General features: G+C 26.5%; 1 pseudogene; it reads right to left on the bottom strand.

Moving 5' to 3' along the window:
- Positions 1–973: 973 nt before the first annotated feature.
- LOC101498081 (amino acid permease 3-like) lies at positions 974–3,609 on the bottom strand (annotated as a pseudogene).
- Positions 3,610–12,105: the final 8,496 nt, after the last annotated feature.

The following is a 12,105-nucleotide window of genomic DNA, read 5'->3' as shown; positions in this document are numbered from 1 at the left end:
ATCTTGTTAAAATTTTATGAGTATTACTCTTTTAAGATGATAGTATCATATGAGATATTTTTAACATACATCAAATCATTATTTTTTAATTAAAAAATATAAAAGAAATATAAAAATCTTTGAATTTTAAAATAAATTAATTTCATAAATTAATAAAAATAAGAGAAATCAAACTACAGTTAAATTTGTATAATATACATTAGTTACACCATCGATACTTATAAAAAGGAGTACTAAAAGTAATTAGTAAAATTTGGTTGTTTGTTTTTATTATTATTTTGGTTGATTGTGAGAATTGAATTCTGAGTGGAAAGCATAAATAAAAGACAGAGCAGAACAGAACAGAACAGAGCAGAGGTTGGTAGTTTGGTACCACCATAACCATTGTTGTTGAGAATTGAGAATTGAGATAGTAATATAATTTGATATTCGCGCAATTACAAAGAACCGAATCACCCCTCCTTGGTTTCATTGACACGGAGCTTAGTCAGCTAAGAAGGCAACAACAACATTGTTTTTGACGCCATGCATTTCATCCAATACAACTATTGTCTTCTTTGTTGCTGTCACTCACACATCACTCTACTCTCGCGTGTACGGAGGATATGGCGACACATCTCTCTCACCGTCTTACGGATCCATCCAACCAATTTCCTCACTCTATTCTTACTTTCCTTCATCAATTGATTTAAACTTATGATTTGTAATTTATAAGTACTTTTTGTAGCAATCAACGTCATTTTAGTTTTTTCAATCAAATCTTATGTTTTACTTTTATTAAAGGGGTATATATAGGGACATCATAATTAATTTTGACCATTTCTATATTGCTTCTTTCTTTTGACGTCAAAACAATAATAAGCTCCTTACCTTTGCTTTATCCATTAAATAATTCTACAATAGAGATTATAAATTTCAAAATGGATAAATTATAATTACACTAGTCAAACCCAAAAACGCTTAGATACATATATGAGTCTATAAAGTTTGTTTCATTTCTTCCATATTGCATCAGAATGAAGGAAGGAAAAAGAAAACATTCCATCTTCAAGGTTCAATGTACATTAATCTCTAACATGCACAATTATACAAGTGAACCATAAGATATATACATTTTCTTTTACTTTTAATAATATAATACTACATGTGTGCACAGTTTTCCTCTTCAAGATCCATCCTTTCACACATGCTGCTATAGAAATTTGTGTTGTCATAAGTCTCACAACATTGAATCAATAGGTGGTTTTGAATGGCTTATAATCTTTAAGATCAAGTATAATTCCAGCAACAGAACCAACTGCAGCTGCTATACTGATTATAAGACAAGCAACACTAAGCAACTGAAGGCAAATCCATTTTGAGCTCCACTTTGGTATCTTTTTTTGAACTATATACATTTCCACCGGAAAATAAACGGTAAGAGGCCAAAATCCAAGTGCACCAAGAAGTCCAACAATATCATTGAAAAATGGAAGTAGCATTGATATCAAAGTTGTTAAAATTACAAAAAGGGTCCTCCAAACCAATCTGAATAGATTGAGTTTGTAATTAAGGAAATAATGAATTGGAATTTCTATATTCTTGTTCACAAAATCACTGTTTGGGAATCTTTTTGATGTATAATTTTCAATGAAAGCGTAAAGGGGTTGGCAATAAACTTGGTATGCACCTATAAGGTGAATAACTATTGCAGCATTGGCTATGTCAAGGAGCCAATAAGGATTATAGAAGCCAAAACCGGTTAAAAGATTTCCAGGACTTGAATTTCCAAAAGCAGCATATCCAAAACAGCCACAAAGCATGTAGAAAATTGTGGTCACTACAACACTTATTATCGTAGCCTTCTTCATTGTTTTTGACTCTGATGGAGGTGATTTTACTGTGTCCTGTTTCATAATAAAATATAATTCATAAAATTTGGATTGCATAGACTCAACCATACAAATTAATATGAAATATAGTAAAATGAATGCATACCTGAATTTCTATAAGGATCATGGAGTATCAATAGGCAAAAGCTATGTCACCAAGAGCTTGTAAACTCCCCCAAGTTTTTTGAGCTTTTGTCACATCATTTACTCCAGTCATGCTTCCAGCAATCTTACCACCGTTTTCTATTACATTACCAAATTGAGTTAGATTTTTGTCCATAAATACTTATATATTTTCAAACAGCTTTTGTTTTATTATAGAAAAAATTATACCTATGACTTTTCCAATACCAAGGCCTAGACCAATTGTGGAGTATGTAAAAGACATGACAGCAGCTAAAATGGAGAGCCACCATAATTGATCAAAATCTGGAATTTGAGAGAATATAATTTCCACTGCACCAAACGATATCATGTATATATTGCTGTTCATGTGACATAGATCTTTTCCTCCACTCTTGTGGAAACAATTTGACCTTTTAATTGCCCTGTTTCATACACAAACCAATGACCCAATTACACAATTTTCCTTTTATTTCTTACATAATAAAACTTCAATTTTTCTTTCACATATGACTAATTTGCATGTATGTTTGAATTCTCATTAAATTTAGCAAAATAACAGTGTCAACATAATTTTATTAAATCTTTAGAGGTTAGTTTTTTGAAAATCAATAAAATCAAAAACTTACATCATGCTTATGGCAGAAGCTATAGTGTATCCAACCGCGACCCCAAAAAGGTTGAGATATTGCACAAACCCACATAACTTGACTTTAAAACCACCTGAACAGACATAAACACAAAAACAAGACAAAAAATTATGAACATAACATTTAATATACTAACATATGAAAGAGAAGTGATATGAAATTACCAAGATTTGAATGAACAGCATCCATGTAAGTGTAGTTTCTCTTGCCATTAGAAGGGTCACCATTACGATAACAAGCACAAAGAAGAATGGAGGTATAGTAAGTAACCCAAGCAAAGAGAATCATGACAATAGGACCAACAATCCATCCAAGCTGAGCAATAGCCCAAGCCAGAGATAACACTCCAGACCCAATCACAGCTGTTATTACATGTGCACTTGCTGTCCAAACAGTTCCTATTTTTTTTTATATAAAAATCAATCACAAAATTACAAATTGATCCGAGTAATAGAAAATTTATTAGAATTTAAGTTGAGTCTAACCCGTTCGTTTGACACGACCATCGTCGTCGAAATATATGGAATTTCTTTGTTGGTGCATGTGATCAATGGAGACATCAAATGTTTGGTGGTGACCATTGTTCTCAACCATCTTTGTATAATACAAGTTAATCTTGAGAGAGTAAATAAATGTGTAAGTTATAGAATCTTGATTCTTGAAATGAATGAATAGTGGAGAGTGTGTAATTAAAGAAGAAAGATTTTAATTTAAAGGGTATAGTTGAGGGTGGTTATGAATTATTAGGAGTATGAAATAGTTTATGTACCCCCACACCCACAATATGAAAGCTAGAAAAAAGTCAACAAAAAGGCAATTATCAAGTATAGAATTAGGAAGTACATGAGAAAATAGTGATCTTGGAAGTCAAAGGAATAGACACAAAGAGGGTGTGTTGCTCTTTGGAGACTCTCACTTACAATATTAGATTGATGGAATGAAAGAACATGACGGTGTCGGGGTTATATATACCAAGAAGAAATACATAATAATAATAATTTATATTTGATGAGTTTCTAATTTTTCAACCGAAATAAATAAATATCTGATGAGTCTTTTTCTCTTCTAGAGGTGCTGTGAAGTAACTGTATCTTTCACTGTCGTAAATGGAATTTCCATTTTCTTAAACAAGGAGAAGATCCAAATTCCGGAGAAGATATTATTGATCTATACTTATACTTTCATGTAATTTGATGGGGGCAAATAATGGCAAAACGAGAGATGGCTTAAATGTGTCAAAACAAAAATGAATAAAATAAGGGAATCTTGAATAAATCGGTGTGAACATAGAAAAATGGTACATTCTTTTTTTTTTTTTTTTACGTCAACATTAAATAAATTCTACTAAAAGTATAGGCCAAAAGTATATTCTTAAGTTATAAAATGAAATACTCTCTCCGTCTCAAGTATATATCTCATTCTAGTAAAATATTTTGATTTGAAATTATACATTTTTATACAATATTAATAAGAAATTAATCTTTTTTATTATGCTACTTACTATTAATTTATTACTATATATTTTTTTTAATTTATCTTTCTCATACCATTATTGAATGATACTTTTGTAAAGTAATTTATATTTTATATTTTTCATGCAAAATTAACTACATTTTTTAATTTATGTGAAATTCACAAAGTGGCTTAATTTAAGACAAATAGTATTATATATTCAGAGTTATTTTAATATTTTTAGAGATCTGTTCGAATTTAAAAAATTAGAATCATAATAAAAAATTGCAATTTTAATCATTATGAATTATTTCAAAATATTATATTTTTTTCGAATGAAATATCAAGAATTCAAATTATTTTATTTAAATTTATCAAAATAAGTAAATTATGAATAACATATAAATACAACCTCAAGCTAATACTAACCTTCTAACTATTTAAAAATATATATATATATATATATATATATATATATATATATATATATAAGAACAATTTCTTCATCATATTTTGATGGTAAGAAAGGTACTTTGTAAGAATAATTTATTATATTGATGATTTCGTTGGGATAGGAGGAAACAAAGACACCATAGTCAAAGGACGTCAACACAACGTTCAGACTTTGGTTATTACACACGTTATGTGCGTGCATTTGCCTTTAAAGTGTGCGCCTAGTGTGCTTATAAAGTTTATCTGTGTTGGCCTCTAAAGACTGAAGCATGCATGTGTTTAGCATTTCTCTGAAGTTTGAAGCGCCTACTACAGTAACTCTGAAGTTTCTATTCGAGTTGCCTCTAAAGCTCATCTTGTGTTTCCTCTAAAGACTACAACTTGTTTCAAGATGTTGTCCCTGATACACAACATGCTTTGATGATGCAACAAGGTGATGTTGTTTATGCCACTAATTCTAAGTCATGCAATTGAACCTCTAACTACCTGAACCAAGCAACACAACATTTGACTCCGATGATCAAGTTATGTTCTGATGAAGAAAGTCAACATCTCTAATAGAAAGTCAAATCTCCGATGACGACTGAGTTGTTTCATGATTTTGAAGGTCCAAGAACAGGTTCTGATTTGTTCACGCTGCTCTTAAACAAGCATATGAAAGAAGATTCAAGGAGAATTTTCAAGCCCTATCTGGACATTCTCCCACATAATCATTCTAGAAGATTTGTTTTGGAATTAATCAAGTTTCAACAATCATATTCCCAAACCCTATCTATCAAGGTTTATTTTTTGTGAAGATCTATGTTGACATCGCACAAGATAGATACACCCGGAATTTGTTTCATACAATATTGAAACCCTAATTCATACTATATAAAGGGTTCAATTCTGAAGAAGATAACGAAGCGCAACAACTCAGAAAACCTTACGAACGCAAAAAAAATCTCTAAGTATTCAATTTCAAGGTTTCAGTTTTAAAGCCAAGACACTGATTCAATTTATATTAATTAGTGTTTAGTGCTATATTTTAAGTGTGTAATTCATTGTAATCATCCTGCTTAGAAGAAGCAACACATAACCAACTTTCATCCCTTTGTAGCTTAGTCTGGTAGTGGCTATTTTGCATCAATGAGTTGTAGGTTTTTTAAGTTGGAAGTTGAGAAGTCTTGACATGTAGGATCAAGGTGTTGTAGTATCTTAACGGTTTGTAAGTTTTAGGTTGAAAGTTGAGAAAACTGACTTGTAGGGTCATATGTTGTAATTCGTGTTCTGAATTAGTAGATAAGTCCTTCTACGTGAGGGAACTTGACATAGTTGACACACGTATGTAGTGAACTAATATAAATCCTGATTTTTTTCCTCTGTCCAGATACTTTATTTTATTATTGCCTCTGATATATTATATTTGTTCTAGTATCTCAAATTAGAATTTTGAAAAAAAGTTTTTGATAAGGCAAAACATAATCCAACCTTTTTCTCGTGTTTTTGCACATTTAAAAAAGAATTTTTCATAATTTAATCATGAAATATGTAATTTAAGAATGGTCCTGACATTTGACTTGCTATAAAGAACTCCTACTACTCAAAACACCAAGACTTTAAAAAAAAGGATATGAGCTACAAATTAGTTTTTGATTAATGCTTCTGTCAAAAGTTTTGTAATTTTAATAAAGGTCATAAGATATCCATGTAAGTCTAATAATAGTAATTACGTATAGGCATATCTCATTTCAAGAATAATTAAATTTAGTTTGTGACAATATAATAATGATAATATTTTGAAGTATTATAATTTGTATATATATATGCAGTTCCATTGATCCAACATATTTAAATAGATTTTCAATTCTCATCAAATTTAAATAATTTAAAATTACTCTCTAACGATACATTTACTTAGCAATGAGTTACTAAATTTTCGGAACAAAATTATTCAAATGAAATGTCAATATTATAAATAATTTTGTGTACACACTCTCATTGGTCCCATATATATAAAAAATTGTGAGATTTTTATTAAAGGCCACAAGTATATAAATACTCTAATGGTATGATATTTTATAGTGGGATACAAATTTATCGTGCGATTCTATCGATATATGTGGTTATGAGATTTATCAATGTAGAGTTTTCACAAATGCGACCACATATTTGACACTTAAAATATATTATAGCAGAATCATTCATAAAAGTGGTTACATGATGAAAATATGAAACTCAATTTATTAATAACTTATCACTTACAAATTTTTCGACATTTAACTTTTAAAGTCAACCACATTTTCTGCATATAGAATTAAGGAGTTTATAAAAAAAAAATCCACATAATTATTCGTATTATAAAATCTCCTATGCAAATAAAATTCTCAAAATATTTTATTTTATAAATAAAGTAACCTTTTGCATAAGAGATAATGATGGTCATATAAAAGAGTTATTATCATATAAGTGAGATTAAATCTATAGAATTTGAAAAATATAAGTTGAGATTATATGCAGAAAGTTAATAACTAACTCAAAATTCAAATGCTACAATTATAGTATCACACATTAGAGGAAAATATTAAGTTACACGCAATAGAAGATTATGAGACTTAATATTTTACTATTATATAGAGGATAGAAGAGAAAATAATCATAAACTTTCATATTTCTTAAAGAATAGCAATAAAATTAAGATGAACAAATAAGAGAAAATGTTGAATATATATCCTAGACATGATATTTAGAATTATTTAAAATAATGATATAGAATAAACAAATTATTCTCAATAGAGTTACTAGAAATTTTGATAATTATATTGCTTTCAACATATATATTGATAGTAATTAAATAACATGGAAGTCCATAAGAATTTATTTGAGAAAAGTGATAATATCTTCATTATAAGTCTCAATAACATATAAAAAAGAATTATAAAATAAGATATATTTAAACAATAATTATAGTTGTTTATCAATTTTAATTTGTTTGACATGTAACATTCTCTCGTTTGACGGAGACTTATAGTTGATTTGTCGATCTAATAAGGTTGAAATGTTTAAAATGAATGTTCAACTATGTTAAATATGTCACATAATAATTATTTCAAGTAAAGTCGAATGATAAAATATGTTCACTAATTACACAATTCAAGAAGAATCCCAATTAATTTAAAGTAAAATAAAAACAATTTTTATTTTTCTTATAGTTGATTTTCAATGCATATTAATTTTATGTCAAAGTTTGTATGTCACGATAAGTCAATATTTTTGTAGTGCAAAAATAAAAATAAAAATTAATATGCATTGAAAATAAGAAAATGCAAATCTTTGTGAATAATTTGGATTGCATAAAATATAGAAATTACAACATGCGACATTTATTTATTTATTTATTGTGACCCCAACTAAGGAGTTTCAAAATAATAAATAAAAATATAATAATACAATATACAATATACACACATGAGATATGATTATTATTAATATAATATTAATTATACAAAATTTATACAATTATACTCATGGTAAGTGAGGTTATAATTATAAGATTAAAAATAATTTTACTTAATAGAATATGATAAATTAATATCTTACATAAAATTATATATAACACCTAAGTGAGATGTGCTAAACAATATTTTAAATTAGCATGATATCATTATGACTTCATAATCTCCATATAAAACAAAACATTATAATAACGTTACTTTTTCCCCCCTTTATTTATGAATTACTAATTGTTTATCAAATAAATTATTTTAAATTTGCTTTAGTTATACGTGATTTTTCTTATTTTTTTATTTATATTTAATAACAAATTTTTTATATATACATTTGACATATAATCTGACTATTCTTGTGTGTTCATAATATATATCAAAATATAGTATGAATAAAAGTTCATCGAGGAGAGAAAAGACAGAGAAATTAAAATACAACCATAAAATAAAAGTTCAATGAGGACAGATAAAAAAAAAATGAAAAGATACAAAGTTGGAAGATGAAGTATGTGAATATGAATAGTTGGTTAAAAATATAATTCAAATTGAAACATAGTCAGAAATTTGAATTATTATAATACCAATAAAAATGGTAAACAAACGATATGTACTGGTTATTTTTCATCTTAAAAAAATGATAAATTTTGTAATAATAAAATACAATATATAATTTTTAATAAATGATTTCGTAAATAAAAATATATTCCTATATTAGGGATAATTAATTAGTGTAATTGTGAATTTATACTTTTGTTTTATTTAATTTTAAATGCTATGCAAAGAAAGATGTGACATGTGAGAGTTGAATGTAATAATTTTATGTGACAATTTCAAGTAGTATGATTCGTAAATATATATTATTCCCACTACAATATTTTATTCCCACTTAGTTTATTATTCTCATTGTGATATTTTGTTTCCATTGTGATGTTTTATTCCCACTGCTCTATCATATTTCTACCACTCTACTAAATTGTCTACTTTTAATATTTATCAAATAATAGATTGTTTCTTCTTAATTTTTGTGAAGGATAAAATTATCCCTTATTAAAGATTTTATGCAAAATAATTTATAAGTTGATGACCCAAACGTAAACATAAAAATAAAAAAATTAAAAAAAATCAATTTTTTAGTGGTATGGTCAACACATAAATTAGTGTGGCTCGATTTATTTTTTTAAGAAACTAAAATGTGATTTTAATTTTCCAGAGACTAAATATTGGGCATTTAAGCTTTTGAAGAACCAAAACTATTTTCTAATCTTCATTTTAAACAATTTTGTATGACATTTAGCGTAAAACATTGAAATATTAAATAATAAAAAGATAATTTTTGAGTACATTTAAGTTTTAACATGTATCGTTATCTCTCTGATGTGGTTGAACAACTGACAAAAAATATTTAAATTAAAAAAATTAAACAATATACTTGTTTTTGAAAATCGCAGGTATATTCCTCTAAATTTAATTAGTTTGATAAGATTAGAATATAACTAGAAGAAGAGTTGAAATGCTTCCAATGTTTTCAAGCCATCAAGGTTGTCACCATATCAATAGTATCGTTGTATTCTAATTCATAGTATTCTTTTGTGCTGAAATTGATTATTTTGTAATTATGCATTCTTCCATGAGTGTTTGATTCCAATAAATTCGAATTTTATTGATTTGAGATATAATTTCACTTAATTTTAAAATAGATTACATAATACTAAAACTAAACTCTTATTTTATATTCACACTATGCCAATATTAATAACTTAAACAATGTATTGCATTTAAATGTATTTTATAATTTTTTTAACTACAACGACAAAAATAGTATATATATATATATATATATATATATATATATATATATATATATATATGATTTTAGTTTTTGTAGTTAAGAAAATTGTATTAATAGTGGAAACATTTGGATTTAATTTGTCTGCATCGACAATGTAAAAATATTTTATATTGTTAATTAATTATAACCGTCATATTAATAAGATAATTTAACTTTTATTATAATTATTTTTTAAGTCACGCTTATGGATGATTGTCATATGTAATGTAAAACTTTTTATATTGACAAAATATAACAATTAAACTATAAAATTTTAGTGTTAAAAAAAATATAGATTTTTAGAAACTAATTTTTAATTATTAAAATTGTCAACTAAATTTAATTTGTTATTTCTATCTTATAAGCGTTAAGAGTTTGATTGTCAATAAATTTTTAGACAATACTATATTATATCTTTTTATTTATCTATTAAAATTTAAAAAACTTGACCAACCCAACATTTCCGGACAAACTCCAAATTTCATTGGATCAATTAAATGTAATTATTACATGATTAATTAAAAAAATGCACGTGAGATTTGAATGTCTTTTGATTTGTAGTTTTTAAAAACTAATTTATAAATCAATTATTCAAAAGTGAATTTTAAAAAATAAAATAGAATAAAAGTTGTCGGGTACGTAGTCTTATACTTATGAAAACAATTTTAGAGATGAAAAAATGAAAAAAAAATTGTTTGATAAATTTGTTTTCAAAATAAAAATAGTGTTTGATTCATATTTTTAATAGTGTAATTGCAAGTGAATACTTAATTTTTTTTTCTTCCAAAATAATACGTCAGGATAGTTCATTGAATTAATAACTTAATAAAAGAGTTTAATTTTTATATAATGTAATTGTAAAAAAATTTGATGATAAATTACAACTAATCATTTATATGATTTTAAAAAAATAAAATTATAATTTGAGTAAAAATCTACAAGGATCACACATATAACTTTTTTAATATAAATATGCTACAAGTAAGAAGTATACAATCAATTACTGATCTTCGTCGGATAATTTGTTGTACACGCAAAAAGAATTCCTCTTTAATATTTATATGGGGATACTTAGGTCTTTTTCTTTAGTTTGTAGGGGTATTGAGATAATTCGGGAGGTGTAGGGTAAATTTTTCTAGAAAAATCCCAATTTTATCCATATTCTCACAATATTATAAAAATGCCAATTTTATTTATAATTTTCTTTTACTATTTTATCAACTGCAAAATAATTTAATTTTTCCGATAAAAAAAGATTTTTGAAAATTATCGAAATTTTTTTAATAAAATTTTTGATATAAAAAGTTAATTGAAAAACTTTAAAATAAAAAAAATAAAAAATCCTGTACAGAAGATTACAAAAATGTATGCTAAAAAATTTGACCATATTAAATGAGATCAGTTTCACTTAAATGATTAAATCTTGAAAACAAAATCATAAATATAAAATAAAAAATAAAAAATAAAAATTAATCGTGGTACTCTAATAACAAATAATTCTTATGACCATCTATATATTATTATATGGTGAAATTCTTCAGATTATCATTAAAAAAGTGAATGGTTCGGATTTCTTGGGCGTGACATAATAAAATACAAAATATGCCTTTTCTTCTTCACCATATATGGATGTAAAAATAGAAATCTTTCATTCTGGTCGCCAAATCGCTACATCAAAAGTCAATGATATGGATTTCGATGACTTTGTTAAATCATTTAGTCAAATAAAAAGTTGAAAAAAGTAAACAAATTAGATATGAAGGGCAGCCCTTTTTGAATGGAGGGCGGCTGAATGAGCAAGTTGAAAAACAAATTGAATATTTGCAGCCTTTTTAATTTGTTTAGTGTGTAGAATGGAATGAAATATCACTTAAAGCATAATGGATCAAAATGGTAGCAACTTGCTTAGATAAGTGTAGGTAGAATAAGAAATAATGGAAAACAACTATATCTAAATCATCATTCGATGATCAAGTGCTCACCAGAATCGGTTCATATAATGACCATTTTATATCTAACGCTAGATATAAAACTTGGAAAAACAGATTAATAATAACCGTTTGATATAAAAATTAATATTAACAAATGCAATTCAGCCAAAATGGTGTTTTTGTCGTCTGCCACGATTACCCTTTTTCTTTTCTTTCTCAATTTCTTATCTCATTGTTCTTTTTTCGCTCAAAGTTTTCATCCTTTTTGGGATTCAGAATTGTTCAGTGATGCCCTTTGCTTACAACAATGAA

Source organism: Cicer arietinum, chromosome 5, assembly GCF_000331145.2.
Source record: "Cicer arietinum cultivar CDC Frontier isolate Library 1 chromosome 5, Cicar.CDCFrontier_v2.0, whole genome shotgun sequence".
Classification (NCBI taxonomy): domain Eukaryota; kingdom Viridiplantae; phylum Streptophyta; class Magnoliopsida; order Fabales; family Fabaceae; genus Cicer; species Cicer arietinum.
The sequence above is the reverse complement of the archived record's forward strand: the minus strand, read 5'-3'. Positions and strand labels throughout refer to the sequence as shown.